The sequence below is a fragment of the Oryx dammah genome, unplaced genomic scaffold (genome assembly GCF_014754425.2).
Source record: "Oryx dammah isolate SB20612 unplaced genomic scaffold, SCBI_Odam_1.1 HiC_scaffold_17, whole genome shotgun sequence".
NCBI classification, from domain to species: Eukaryota; Metazoa; Chordata; class Mammalia; order Artiodactyla; family Bovidae; genus Oryx; species Oryx dammah.
The window spans coordinates 13,176,940-13,192,356 of NW_024070201.1; positions in this window are offsets into that span (position 1 = coordinate 13,176,940).

Genomic DNA, 15,417 nt, shown 5'->3' on the forward strand with positions numbered 1-15,417 from the left:
ACTTTTCCATGCATTTGCTTTTACTATATATCCATATTTATATATAAAGTGTTTTTTTTTTTTTTTGTACACAAAGTGTAGCTGGATCTTGTTTTTTTAATCCACTCTGACAACCTTTGTCTTTTAATTGATGCATTTAGAACACTGTCCTTCAAAGTGATTATTGAGGAGTGACATCAGCATCATGGTGACATATGTCATTCCTTTTTTCTCTCCCCTTTAACTTACAACTAATTGTACATTTATAACAGAACAAAATGCCTCTCATCAGGACAACCAGCAACCAAACTCAAAGGCAGGGAATATTGTGACCTAACTGTTAAAGAACTAAAAATGCCTATTACAAAACAACAACAACAACAAAAATCAACAAGCTACAAGAAAACTCAGAAAGGCAATTCAATAAACTCAGGAATGAACTTAATTAATAGAAAAATATTTTTACCAAGAGATTGAAATGACAAAACTGAACCAAAAAGACATTCAATAGGTGAGAAAATACTGAGCATATCACCTTGGAAAATCATGAATTCACAAGGTCAGACAGAAACAGAGGGAAAGAGAAAAAATGGAGGTACAAAGCCACCAGAAGGCAAATAAGATGGCAGAAGTAAGTCTTGACATATCAGTAATCACTCTAGATGCAAATTGAGTGAGTTCACCAGTAAAATGGCACAGAGTGTCTGGATAGATTTTTAAAAGGAAAACACTCAACTATATGCTGCCTACAGGAAACTCATTTCAGTTCTAAGGACACACACAGCATCAAAGTGAAAGAATGGAAGGTATATCCATGCAAGTGGAAACCAAAAGAAAGTGGAGCTAGACATACTTATATCAGACAAAACAAACTTCTAGCCAAAAATGGCAACAAGAGACAAAGAAGGTTATTAGATAATGATCAAATGGCCAATACATCAAGAAGATATGCATACCTGTATGCTGAGTCGCTTCAGTCATGTCCAATCTTTGCAATGCCACAGACTGAAGTCCACAGGCTCCTCTGCCCATGGGATTCTCCAGGCAAGAATACTAGAGTGAGTTGCCATTTCCTACTCCACAAGAAGACATAACAATTTGTAAATATATATGGACCCAATATCAGAGCACCAAAATATAGGGAAATACTAAGACTAAACAGAAATATAGACAACAATATGATAATAATAGAGCAATTCAATACCCTACTCTCAGCAATAGACAGATTATCTATAAAGAAAGTCAACAAGGAAATGCTGGATCTAAGATATACTTCAGACCAAATGGATTTCACAGCTATGTATAGAACATGCTACCCAACAACAGCAGAATACACGTTTTTCTCAAGTGTCATGGAACATTCTCAAGAACAATAATAGGAAATAAAAGAACTCTTAACAAATTTAAGAAGATGAAAATCATACCAACTAACTTTCCTGACCACAATGGTATGGAACTACACATCAACAACAACAGGAAAGCTACAAAATCTATGAATATATGGAAATTGCAGAGCACTCTTCGGAAGAACCAATGGATCAAAGAAGAAGTCAAAGGAAAAATAAAACTTTATGTTGAAATAAATGAAAAGGGAACTATAACATATGAAAGCTTATGGGATACAGCAAAAACAGTTCTGAGGAGAAAGTTTAGACTGATAAGTGTATATATTAAGAAATTTAAAATATCTCAAATAAACAACCTAAGTTGATACCTCAAGGAACTAACAAAAGAACAAATTAAACCCCAATTTACTAAAAGAAGGAAATTATTATAAAGATTACAGCAGAAATAAATGAAATAGAGACCTGAAAAGTAATAGAAAGGATTGATGAAACTAAGTTTCATCAGTAGTTTCATCAAACTATCTTCCAAAGGATAAACAAAATCAACTCTTTAGGCAGAGTGATCAAGAAAAAAAGAGACGTCTCAAAGGCATAAAATTAGAAATGAAAGAGGAGTGATATAATTGACACTACAAAAATATGTGGAATCATTAGAGGGCACAATGAACAACTGTATGCCAACATTAGATGACCTAGAATAAACTTCCTCAAAATACAACTGAAACAGAAAGAAATAGAAAATCTGAACAAACAATGGGTAAAGACACTGAATCAGTAATGAAAAACCTCCCAACACAGACAGATTCACTGGTGAATTCTACCAAACATTTAAAGAATTTACAACAATCCTCAAACTCTTCCAAAAAATAAAGGAGAAAGGAACATTTACAAGCTCATTCCTTTAGGATAGCATTACAACATTACAGAAAAGAGCATCACAAGAAGAGTATAGAACACCATCCTTAATGAATAAAACCACAAAAATTCTCAAAAATTTATTATGAAAACAAATTTAAGAACACATAAAAATTATTATTCATCATGACAAGTCAAATTTATCTCTCAGATGCAGGAATAGTTCAACATACACAAATCAGTATGTTGTAACACATCATGTAAATAAAATGAAAAATAAAATCACATGATTATTTCAATAGATGCAGAAAAAGCCTTTCACAAAATATAACAATCTTTTATGATAAAAACCCTGGGTAGATTGGGTATAAATGGAAAAATGAAATTACATTCCTGTCTTATACCACTCACAAAAATTACTTCAGAATGAATGAAAGATTTAAGCACAAGACCTGAAACCATTAAACTCCTAGAAAAAAAAATGTAAGAAAAAAGTTCATCAATATAAGCAGTGATTTTTTTGTATATGACACAAAAAGTGCAAACAACAAATCAACAAATGAGACTGCATCAAACTTAAAGGCGTCTGTACAGCAAAGGGAATCATCAATAAAACCACAGAAGGGGAGAATATTTTAGAAAATCATCTATCAAACAAGGAAATAATATCCAAAGTATATAAAGAACACAGCTCAATAACAAAAAACAAACAATTCAATTTTTAAATGGGCAAAATAAACAGACACATTTTTTTCCAAATAAGACATCTAGATGGTCAATAGATATTTAAGAATATGCTTATTATCAGTATCATCAGTTCAGTTCAGTTCAGTCACTCAGTCGTGCCCCACTCTTTGCGACCCCATGAATCGCAGCACGCCAGGCCTCCCTGTCCATCACCAACTCCCAGAGTTCACTCAGACTCATGTCCATCGAGTCAGTGATGCCATCCAGCCATCTCATCCTCTGTCGTCCCCTTCTCCTCCTGCCCCCAATCCCTCCCAGCATCCGAGTCTTTTCCAATGAGTCAACTCTTCCCATGAGGTGGCCAAAGTACTGGAGTTTCAGCTTCAGCATCCTTCTTTCCAAAGAAATCCCAGGGCTGATCTCCTTCAGAATGGACTGGTTGGATCTCCTTGCAGTCCAAGGGACTCTCAAGAGTCTTCTCCAACACCACAGTTCAAAAGCATTAATTCTTCGGCGCTCAGCCTTCTTCACAGTCCAACTCTCACATCCATACATGACCACTGGAAAAACCATAGCCTTGACTAGACGGCCCTTAGTCGGCAAAGTAATGTCTCTGCTTTTGAATATGCTATCTAGGTTGGTCATAACTTTCCTTCCAAGGAGTAAGCGTCTTTTCATTTCATGGCTGCAGTCACCATCTGCAGTGATTTTGGAACCTCAAAAAATAAAGTCTGACACTGTTTCCACTGTTTCCCCATCTATTTCCCATGAAGTGATGGGACCGGATGCCATGATCTTCGTTTTTTGAATGTTGAGCTTTAAGCCAACTTTTTCACCCTCCTCTTTCACTTTCATCAATAGGTTTTTTAGTTCCTCTTCACTTTCTGCCATAAGGGTGGTGTCATCTGCATATCTGAGGTTATTGATATTTCTCCCAGCAATCTTGAATCCAGCTTGTGTTTCTTCCAGTCCAGCGTTTCTCATGATGTACTCTGCATAGGAGTTAAATAAGCAGGGTGACAATAGACAGCCTTGACGTACTCCTTTTCTTATTTGGAACCAGTCTGTTGTTCCATGTCCAGTTCCAACTGTTGCTTCCTGACCTGCATACAGATTTCTCAAGAGGCAGGTCAGGTGGTCTGGTATTCCCATCTCTTTCAGAATTTTCCACAGTTTATTGTGATCCACACAGTCAAAGGCTTTGGCATAGTCAATAAAGCAGAAATAGATGTTTTCCTGGAACTCTCTTGCTTTTTTGGTGATCCAGTGGATGTTGGCAATTTGATCTCTGGTTCCTCTGCCATTTTTAAAACCAGCTGGAACATCTGAAAGTTCATGGTTCACGTTGTGCTGAAGCCTGGCTTGGAGAATTTTGAGCATTACTTTACTAGCATGTGAATGAGTGCAATTGTGCAGTAGTTTGAGTATTCTTGGGCATTGCCTTTCTTTGAGATTGGAATGAAAACTGACCTTTTCCAGTCCTGTGGCCACTGCTGAGTTTTCCAAATTTGCTGGCATATTGAGTGCAGCACTTTCACAGCATCATCTTCCAGGATTTGAAATAGCTCAACTGAAATTTCATCACCTTCAGTAGCTTTGTTCATAGTGATGCTTTCTAAGGCCCACTTGACTTCATATTCCAGGATGTCTGGCTCTAAATGAGTGAGCACACCATCGTGATTATCCGGGTCATGAAGATCTTTTTTGTACAGTTCTTCTGTGCATTCTTGCCACCTCTTCTTAATATCTCCTGCTTCTGTTAGGTCCATACCATTTCTGTCCTTTATCGAGCCCATCTTTGCATGAAATGTTCCCTTGGTATCTCTAATTTTCTTGAAGAGATCTCGTCTTTCCCATTCTGCTCTTGTCCTCTATTTCTTTGCATTGATCGCTGAAGAAGGCTTTCTTATCTCTTCTTGCTATTCAGAATTACAATGTTCTTGTCACCTCACACTTGCTAGAATGGCTGTCATCACATAAATAAGAGATAACCACCAGTTGACAAAGGTGTCAAGAAAAGGGAACCCTTGTACACCATTGATGAAAATATAAGTTGGTACAATTACTATAAAAAACCATATGGAGATGGCTCAAAAAGATCAAAAATATATCTGCCATATGACCCAGCAATTCCACTTCTGGGTATATACTTCAAGGAAATGAAAACAGACTCTCAAAGAGATAGTCCTCATTATTCACTTTCATGTTTATTACAGCATTATTTATAATGACCAAAATATGGAAAACAACCTAAGTGCCTACCAATGGAGGAATAAATGAAATTATACTCAGTGTTCTTCCTTTCTTTATGCAGATTCAAAGTTACTAACCTATATTATTCTTCTCCTCTCTAAAGAAATTCTTTGAACATTTCTTTCAAGGCAACCCTATCAGCAACAAATTCCCTCAAGTTTTGTTTGTCTAGGAAAGTCTTTATTTCATCTTCATTTTAAAGGGGAGAGAGGAGGGAGGGAGGTTCAGGATGGGGAACACGTGTATACCTGTGGCAGATTCATGTTGATGTATGACAAAACCAATACAATATTGTAAAGTAATTAACCTCTAATTAAAATAAATAAATTTACATTTAAAAAAATAATAAATAAAGGATGATTCATAATTTACAAAATTCTAGGTCAGTGGTTATTTTCTCCCAGCACTTTAAATACTCTATTCCTTTCTTTTCTTGCTTGAATTGTTTCAGAGGATTAGTCAGATGCAGTTTCTGTTACGGTTCTTCACTAGATAAGGTTTCAGTGGTTTTTGCTGAGATATCCTCAAGCACATTCTTTCCTCAGTTATGTCTTATCTACCAATTACACCATCAAAGTTATTCTACACTTCTGCTACAGTGTTCCTGATCTGTAGTATTTCTTTTTGGTTTTTACTTAGGATTTCCATTTCTCTGTTACAGTGTTCATCTGTTCTTGCATGTTGTGTACTTTATCCATTAGATCCCTTAGCATAGTAATCACAGTTGTTTAAAATTCTTCATCTGATCATCCCAACATCCCTGCTAAATTGGGTTCTAAGGCTTGCTCTGTCTCTTCAAATTGTGCTTTTGTCTTTTAGTCTCCAGGTAATTTTTTCTTGATAGTAAGATCTGGTGTACTGGGTAAAAGGAAATATCATAAATATGCTTTTCATGATATGATGTTGAAGTATGGGAGGTAAGGCATTCTAGAACCCAATAATTAGGTATTGGTCTTTTAGTAAGCTTATTCCCGTGAACCGTGAATTTCACAGGTATTCTTATCATTCTCCTCCCCCACTTGGGCAGAAGAGGATGGCTGGAGTGGACTGGACTTCAGTATTTCCCTTCTCTCAGATGAGTTGGGCTCTAGTAATACCCCAGCAGGTTAGGCTCTAAGGGTAGGCTTTGTAAAGAAGAAGATAGTGGTCTGGCATTTTTCATTTCAAAAGTGTTCCTTTTTCCCTCCCTCTGCTAGAAGCATAAGGAGAGTTTTCTCTTGTATTCACTGTGAAAACCTGATTTCTCACAAAAACATAAGGGCCTCTCTCATATGGGTTCCCCTGGAGTTTTTAACTCTTAGACTTCTCATCACTGAAGCTATGGCAATTCGTCAGTTGCAGTTATGGTTTTCCAAGTGATTTGTACCCAATGTCACTCAACTGATAAAAGACAGATTCAATATAAGGAGCTGGGTCTCAATGACCATAAAGTTCATTTTTTTATACTGTTTCTGAGTAAATATTTTATAGACATTAACATATTTTTATACTATCTTAATAAGAAATAGTGAAAAGTTTTATATACAAGTATACTAAAACCTCAGAAATGTAAAATACCCTTCTGTAGAATAAAGTCTCATAAAACAGAAACTATGAACTCCATTTGGAAAGGAGGGACCTGCTCTCTGAAATCATACTGAAGGAATTTGACATTTCATCTGAATTAACACCTTAGCTTCTGACAAGCAATTCCACAAAGCATAAAGCTTTCCTGAAGTCTTCCTCTTATAGTTCTAAATAACACTTGAGTCTAGGATTCCAGAATATTGGCAGCTTGGATTGTAAACAGCCTCTCTGAATCTTTAAACTCTTCTGAGTGTCTGGCACCAGTAGGTAAATTAGGCATGGAGAATGCAGTGGGGACTCCAGGCTCGGAGTGTTCCTAAAGAAAGACTTGGGATGGATTTTCTCTAACATGGGCTGGAAGAAAGCCAAGGAAGCAGCATTACATGGACTCAAAGCAAAGATTCTGAAGAGTGAGTGTACCTTTGGTGGAGTGAATGAGAATATGCAATGATGAATGGAATTCTCTAAATTCATAAGGCTATGAAATTCTAAGGAAATTGCATTGCAAATTTTTATCCTGGTGCCCTTTAGACACAGAAAACTGGCAGCCCACCTGCTGCCATCCCACCAGCCCAGGTCAACACAGACTGTTGTATTCCAACATCCACTGTAGTGGCTTTAATTAAGGTATTCTGACTTTTCAAAATTAGAAATAAAAGCTGGTAGTTAGTGAAAAAAACCTTCAACATGCTAAGAGAAAGTACTAAAAGAATTCCAGCTGAATTCTATGCCAACTTAAACTATTTTTTAGAATGGAGAAATGAAGACATTTTCACACAAACAAAACTAAATGAATTCATCAATAGACATCATTGAAAGAAGTTCTAAAGGGTGTTATTCGGGAAGAAAGAAAATAATTCTAAATATGAAGCATGGAATACAAGATAGAGCAAAATATTTGACATGGGGAAATCCAAACTAATGTGACCATGTAAAAATAGCAGTAATATCTAATTTGTGAAGTGGAAAGGGGAATAAGATCAGCCTAAAGGATCTGACACATATACTGGGCATATTTAAGGAACATCTACTTAGAGGGCAGTAATCTAAGTTAGTGTTCTGTTTCAAAGTTTTGCTTGGGAAGAGGGTAAAGATCTTGGTTTACCTCTGAATTTGCCAAGGGGTAAATAAGTAAATGGGCTTCCCATGTGACGCAGTGGTAAAAAATTCGCCTGCCAGTGCAGGAGACACAGGAGACACAGGTTCGATCCCTGGGTCAGGAAGATCCCCTGGAATAGGAAATGACAACCCACTCCAGTATTCTTGCCTGGAGAATCTCTATGGACATAGGAGCCTGGTGGGCTATGGTTCATGGGATTGCAGAGTTGGACTTGACTGTGCAACTGAGCACACACACAAATAAATAAATATGAGAGGAATAACTCCCAAGCAAGTGAGGCAGGGAGTTGTAATGAGGGACAAGAAAGAAAACAAATTGCCTACCTGAAAGGAAGAAGAAAGAGAAAACAAAAAGCTTCTAAAGAAAGAAGAAATAAGACAAAAAAAAAATCTATCAATACTTTTAATCACGTCATTGTTACGTATATTCTATTTCAAGAGACACAAAAAACTTTAAAAACATAAAATTTTCAAGTGAAAAGATGGAAAAATATTTGCAAATTTAATTTTTATCAAAATAAGTGTGTTTCAGATATAATAGACTTTGAAGCAAAAACAGTTAAACAAAAAGGTTGATATATAAAGGGTTTTATTGTCAAAGAAAATATAAAATTAGAAGATATTTCTAAGTTAATAATAATAATATTATATACCATTATTGGATTCTCAATAATTCTCTAACCTTTATATGAGTAACTATTACTTTTTCCAATAATTTCAGATTTTTCTCCATGACAAAATAATGACAACATAAAAGTCTTTTAATTTTTATTAACATGTCTAGCCTGTGTGACAAAATCACTAAAGAGATTTTGCATAAAAATATACAAGTTAAGAGAAATAAGAAAAATGTATGAAAGACAAAGTTATCAAGGCTTACATATGTGTAACAGGAGAATGTTCAAAACTATGGCATAGGTGTATACTGCCAAGCTGCAGACACTCAACTGGGCTACACGGATGCTCCTTTGTTTAACTGCTCCAGCTCTCCTGTCCAAGGCAGTCAACTGAAACAGAATGCATACAGTGCAGGACTCAAGAGTAAATGAGCAAGGACACTCACAAACAACTCACATTATGAAGCAGAAATTGTTAAACTTAGCCTATTCAAAAATCCTGTATACATGGGCTCAAAATGTTCCAATTTTTTTTCTTAGAAGATGCATACACTTAGAAGATACATACCACAAGTTCCAAAGCCTTACAGATCTAATTCTAATACTGTCTCTCCCCAAGGTCCCTTTGGTGTTCTCTTCTGAGCTGTGTATATATACATGCTTCCATTATATAAGGAGGTTTTTGCTCACAGATATCATCTCTTAATCACGTATTTGAAGTATCCAGAACAATGCACAGCATATGGTTGGTGTTTGAAAACTTTTGTTTAATAGTCGATAATGAATTAATCAATTTAAATTTATATAGGATCTCCTTTAAAGGAAGTAAACCTTTTTTAGCCTGTAAAATTGAGTTTAACATTGAAGTAATAATAAAAAGTGCTTAGCATGATATCAGGCCTTCAGTAAGTGCTCAATAAATGCTAACTATTAAAATTTCTGGTGCTGTTTATAGAGTGATAGGTAGGTCAAGCCAGAAATTTTTAAACTGGCCTGTCAACCATATTTAATTAAACAAGGAATTTATGTATCACATTCAAAACTCAAAAAAAGTTAATCTGTAGGAAAGACACTATGACTGATTTATTACTGCATAGTTAGAAGTCAGGATGCATTATTCACTTAAATCCTGTTTGCCCAAATCCAGAAACGAGATGCTTTTTATGTCAAGCTACCTGTGCTGAAAATACTTCAAGTAGATTTAATTACATTTGAGGAGAAATTCGGGATAAGATCTATGTAAATGTGTATATTCACCATTCGCCAGATTTTATCAACTTGCTTATACAAAATTAGAATTTTTCCATCCTCTGTCATATCTTCATATTTGTGTATATCAGATATTCCTCAAGCCTTTCTCATTAAAAAGCAGTCTATTTCTCTGCAAAGATGTATTTAATGCCATTGACTCAACAGATAAAGTAATTTTTGAAGATAATTTTCTTCAATAATGTTGAGCATTGTAAAGTCACAAAATCACAAACAGATTGCCCAAAACTTGACCTATAAACAAACAAAAATATTCTATACTTTAAAATGTAGAACTTTCCTGGCACATTATTTTTTTTATTAGAAAATTACCTATAGCACCATGTAGGAGAAAGCAGGCTTTAGGATCAAGCCAAGTATCTTAATAAAAAGGGGAAATAATACTCTACCTCTTATTATTGATTTTAAAAATGGAATAAAGTATGTAAAGCACCTAGGACACTGCTTGTTATATAAAATACTGAGGTAATTTGTTAGCTTTCCTTCTTCTAATAAAATAGTAACAAACTTATTCCAAGTAGAATTATGAATTTTCTTTTCTTTCCCTGTTATAACAAAGTATCTGGGCTTTGAGATTTGTGTTCACTTTAGCATCGCAGCTTCCTGAGCCATAGAGTTAGATCCTTATCTTAGAAGAGATTTTGTGTGATTGGTATAGAACAAAGTTCTCTCTCCTTAGTTTTACTTTTGGTTCTTTGCAAAAATAAACTTCTCTTAACAAAGGGTTTCTTTCTCAGGTCCTGATATGCTTGACTCTCATTCAAAGATTTTGCTCTGACCTGACATAATTTAATTTACTAGAATTCCTCTATCAGCATTATTAGACAGGAACATTTCATTCTTTAACATTTACATAGCCATTTTTAAACGTTTAAATGCTTTAACAATCTTCCTTTAAGTAATGATTTTCCAGAATAGCCCTTTGTAATAGTTAAGCTATATTTGAAAGAATGTGGAGGAACTGGAAATAGTCCAAAGAAGAGCAGGAAAAATGATTAAAGGAATGGAAAATAAATTCTCTCAGAGTAAGCTACAGAGTTGGAGCTAAAAAGAGAAAGCAAAGGTGTAATGTTACTGGTCTAGTTCTCCAAACCCTCAGACAAATCAGTTGGTGGCATTAGAGAAACTAGAGTGGAAAGCCAGCACCCATGCTTCTGAACCACAAGAGTAGAGGAAGTCTTCAAAGCCTATCTCTAGTTCCAACTTCTGATTACTCTAGTCCTTTGCTGATTGCTCACTTCAATTGTAAATCAGAAGCAGAAAATGAACTGCCTTATATGAGCTAATTCTGGTGATGGTTTGGTAATTTGAAGATTATGAGTGCATTTTTACAATGAATAAGGTCTCCTTAGAAATTTGGGGGATTAACTTCACATCCAGTTATGACTTACCAGGAGACTAGGATCTTATGAGAATCCTGTGATAATTAGTACCTGCGTCATCCAAGGAAAAAGCTATATATATTCCTACTCAAACACCAGTCCTTATTCTGGAAACAAGGGGAAAATGTATAGGTAATGACATTCTTCTAGGTTATAGTCCTCAAAAGCAGTGCCTACACTAGCTATCTCATATTTTCCTCTGCTCTTTGTCACAAAATTCCTAAATTCCCTGGGAATATACATAAAATGGACTTCTGGCTCCCAATGAGAGGTGCCGGCAGATCAGAGGACAAAAGGAGGGAATCAAGACATCTCTTGCCTGACTCACTGCCTGCTACCGAGTTAGCTGAGGCTCTCCCAAAGCCCGGTGTTCCTTTCAGCAGTTGTTTCCCAGATAGCTCTCTTTCCATGTTCGGTAACCACTTCATCTCCTTGGTGGACGGGCTTCCCTTGTGGCTCAGCTGGTAAAGAATCCATCTGCAATGTGGGAGACCTGGGTTGGGACGATCCCCTGGAAAAGGGAAAGTTTACCCGCTCCAGTATTCCAGCCTTGAGAATTTCATTGACTGTATAGTCCGTGAGGTCACAAAGAGTCAGACAGGACTAAGCAAATTTCACGTTCACTTTTCACTTTTTATCATCTCCTGGGTAACAGCTCCCTCAGTTGCTAGGTATAGGGCCCTGAACTCTTCTTTGCTGGTTTGTTTAACCCTGCTTATTTTATAAGCACTTCCCTTGTTAAACCCTTCTTACATTGCCCAGTTTGAATGTACAAACTGTTTTTTTCAAGAATCTCAGCTGATACAGTACCCCATAAGAATAAAGTGGTATACATGCACAATCAAGGCATATGGATGCATCTGAACACTTTTCTCTGAGTTCCATAATTGAGAAATACATTATATATGCATGTCGCAGTGTTGCTGGGCTTCCCTGGTGCCTCATATGGTTAAAAAAAAATAAAAATCTGCCAGCAATGCAGGAGACCCAGGTTTAATCCCTGGGTTGGGAAGATTCCCAGGAGAAGGGAATGGCTACCCACTCCAGTATTCTTGCCTGGAAAATTCCATGGACAGAGGAGCCTGGTGGAGTACAGTCCATGGGGTTACAAAGAGTAGGACGCAACTAAGTGACTAACACACTTTAGACAAGACTAACACTAAGTGATGCTAAAAGATTAATAACCTAAAGTAAATGTCTCAATGTTATCTGGTCTTAAGCTGATGCAAATATCAGCCCTCATTTTGTGTATCTCCAGATTATTCTGTTTATAAAAGGGAAACCATCATTGGTCAGTACAATTCTGTGACTTACAGACTTTCTGACGCATCTGCTCAAAAACAGTTTTGATTTCCAAGGGCTGAATAATGTTCTGGGTGTCTTGGAAAAACACTCTTGTGTTTTCCTTGACAGTCACACTCAAAATACTTCTGACACTAAATGTGTGGGGGTTTTCCCCTACATCAACCAATGTTCCAACAATAGTTGTGTGTCCTACAACTCAATTCAGTGCTGACACTGTCTACCTGGATTTAGTATCAGATTCCACAACTGAAAGGCTCAGTCAGTCACACCAGGCTCCTCCCATTTCAGAGGCCAAGGGCAAGTTCCAGGTTGCCACCTGCACTTCTGACTGGTCAGCTCTAAATCAATTTCCCATGACCCCCTCCTCAAGTTTGATCATTTGCTAGAATAGCTCAGAGAACTCAGAGAAATAATTCATACCTACTGGTTTATTATATAATAAAGGATATTATAAGGATATGGATGAACAGCCAGGTAAAGAAATACATAGACCAAAGCCAGAATTGTCCTGAACAGGAGAGTCTGTCTCCATGAAATTGGGACACATCACACGAATCTCAGCACATGAATGCCTTCACCAACCTCTAAGCTCCCCCAAATCACACACTTTGGGGATTTTATGGAGGTTTCATCATGTAGGCATGATCGATCACTAACTCAGTTTTCAGCCATTCTACCCTTCCTTGAAAAAGAGCTGAGTAAGGGCTGAAACCTCCAAGTTTCCAATCATGGCTTGATCTTTTTGATGCCCAGCCCCTATCCAACAGCCTGCTAACCATTACCTCATTAGAACAAAAAACAATCCTATCATTCAGAAAATTCCAAGGGATTAAGGAACTCTCTGTCAGGAATAAGAGTCAAAGATCAAAACACACTCCTAGTAACCTTATCAACTAGGAAATTACAAGGATTTTTAGGAGTTCTGTGCCAGGAACTGGAGGCAGAAACCTATATATAAATGTTTTCTATTATTTCTCATTGGAATGTTTTCTTAACTTTCTTCTGTGATTAAGCTCCCCAGGTTTTCTAAATTCAATCAAAATTTACTGAACTCTTAATATTGTCAAGTAACTGGATAATCACGATGGTGTGATCACTCATCTAGAGCCAGACATCCTGGAACGTGAAGTCAAGTGGGCCTTAGAAAGCATCACTATAAACAAAGCTAGTGGAGGTGATGGAATTCCAATAGAGCTATTTCAAATCCTGAAAGATGATGCTGTGAAAGTGCTTCACTCAATATGCCAGCAAATTTGGAAAACTCAGCAGTAGCCACAGTACTGTAAAAGGTCAGTTTTCATCCCAATCCCAAAGAAAGGCAATGCCAATGAATGCTCAAACTACTGCACAATTGCACTCATCTCACATGCTAGTAAAGTAATGCTCAAAATTCTCCAAGCCAGGCTTCAGCAATATGTGAACCGTGAACTTCCTGATGTTCAAGCTGATTTTAGAAAAGGCAGAGGAACCAGAGATCAAATTGCCAACATCTGCTGGATCACCAAAAAAGCAAGAGAGTTCCAGAAAAACATCTATTTCTGCTTTATTGACTATGCCAAAGCCTTTGACTGTGTGGATCACAATAAACTGTGGAACATTCTGAAAGAGATGGGAATACCAGACCACCTGACATGCCTCTTGAGAAACCTGTATGCAGGTCAGGAAGCAACGGTTAGAACTGGACATGGAACAACAGACTGGTTCCAAATAGGAAAAGGAGTACGTCAAGGCTGTATATTGTCACCCTGCTTATTTAACTTCTCTGCAGAGTACATCATGAGAAACGCTGGACTGGAAGAAACACAGGCTGGAATCAAGAGTGTCGGGAGAAATATCAGTAACTTCAGATATTCAGATGACACCACCCTTATGGCAGAAAGTGAAGAGGAACTAAAAAACCTCTTGATGAAAGTAAAAGAGGAGAGTGAAAAGTTGGCTTAAAACTCAACATTCAGAAAACGAAGATCATGGCATCAGTTCCCATCACTTCATGGGAAATAGATGGGGAAACAGTGGAAACAGTGTCAGACTTTATTTTTTGAGGCTCCAAAATCACTGCAGATGGTGACTGCAGACATGAAATTAAAAGACGCTTATTCTTTGGAAGAAAAGCTATGACCAACCTAGATAGCATATTCAAAAGCAGAGACATTACTTTGCCGACTAAGGTCCATTTAGTCAAGGCTATGGTTTTTCCAGTAGTCATGTATGGATGTGAGAGTTGGACTGTGAAGAAGGCTGAGCACCAAAGAATTGATGCTTTTGAACTGTGGTGTTGGAGAAGACACTTGAGAGTCCCTTGGACTGCAAGGAGATCCAACCAGTCCATTCTGGGAGATCAGCCCTGGGATATCTTTGGAAGGAATGATGCTAAACCTGAAACTTCAGTACTCTGGCCACCTTATACGAAGAGTTGACTCACTGGAAAAGACTTTGATGTGGGGAGGGCTTGGGGGCAGGAGAAGAAGGGGATGACAGAGGATGAGATGGCTGGATGGCATCACTGACTCGATGGATGTGAATCTGAGTGAACTCTGGGCATTGGTGATGGACAGGGAGACCTGGAGTGCTGAAATTCATGGGGTTGCAAAGAGTCGGACACGACTGAGCGACTGAACTTAGAATTTAATATATTACCAATGCATGTAGTGAAAATCCCAAATCCAGAACAGTATTAAGTAGAAGTGTTATTTTCCCTGGTTACATCCCAACCCTGCAAGGAGCTCACAATCTAGTAAATGAGGTACAAATATAAATGATCAAATATAAGACAAGACAGAATGAACTAGTAGGTCAATATTCATTTATTGAATATTTACCAGGCAAAGTGCTCGGTATTGAAGATAAAAAGATTAGTAAAATTGGCCCATACTCCCAAGATGTTCACAAATCTAGAGTGTCGCACATTGCAATTCAGTGTGAAGAGTTCTTTGAAAGATACAAATTAAAAAGAAACTAATTATTGTGATGGAGCATTTGAGAAAAATCACAAAGGAGATGGCACTTGAGGAATAAGAGGGACCTGCCTAGATAAAATCA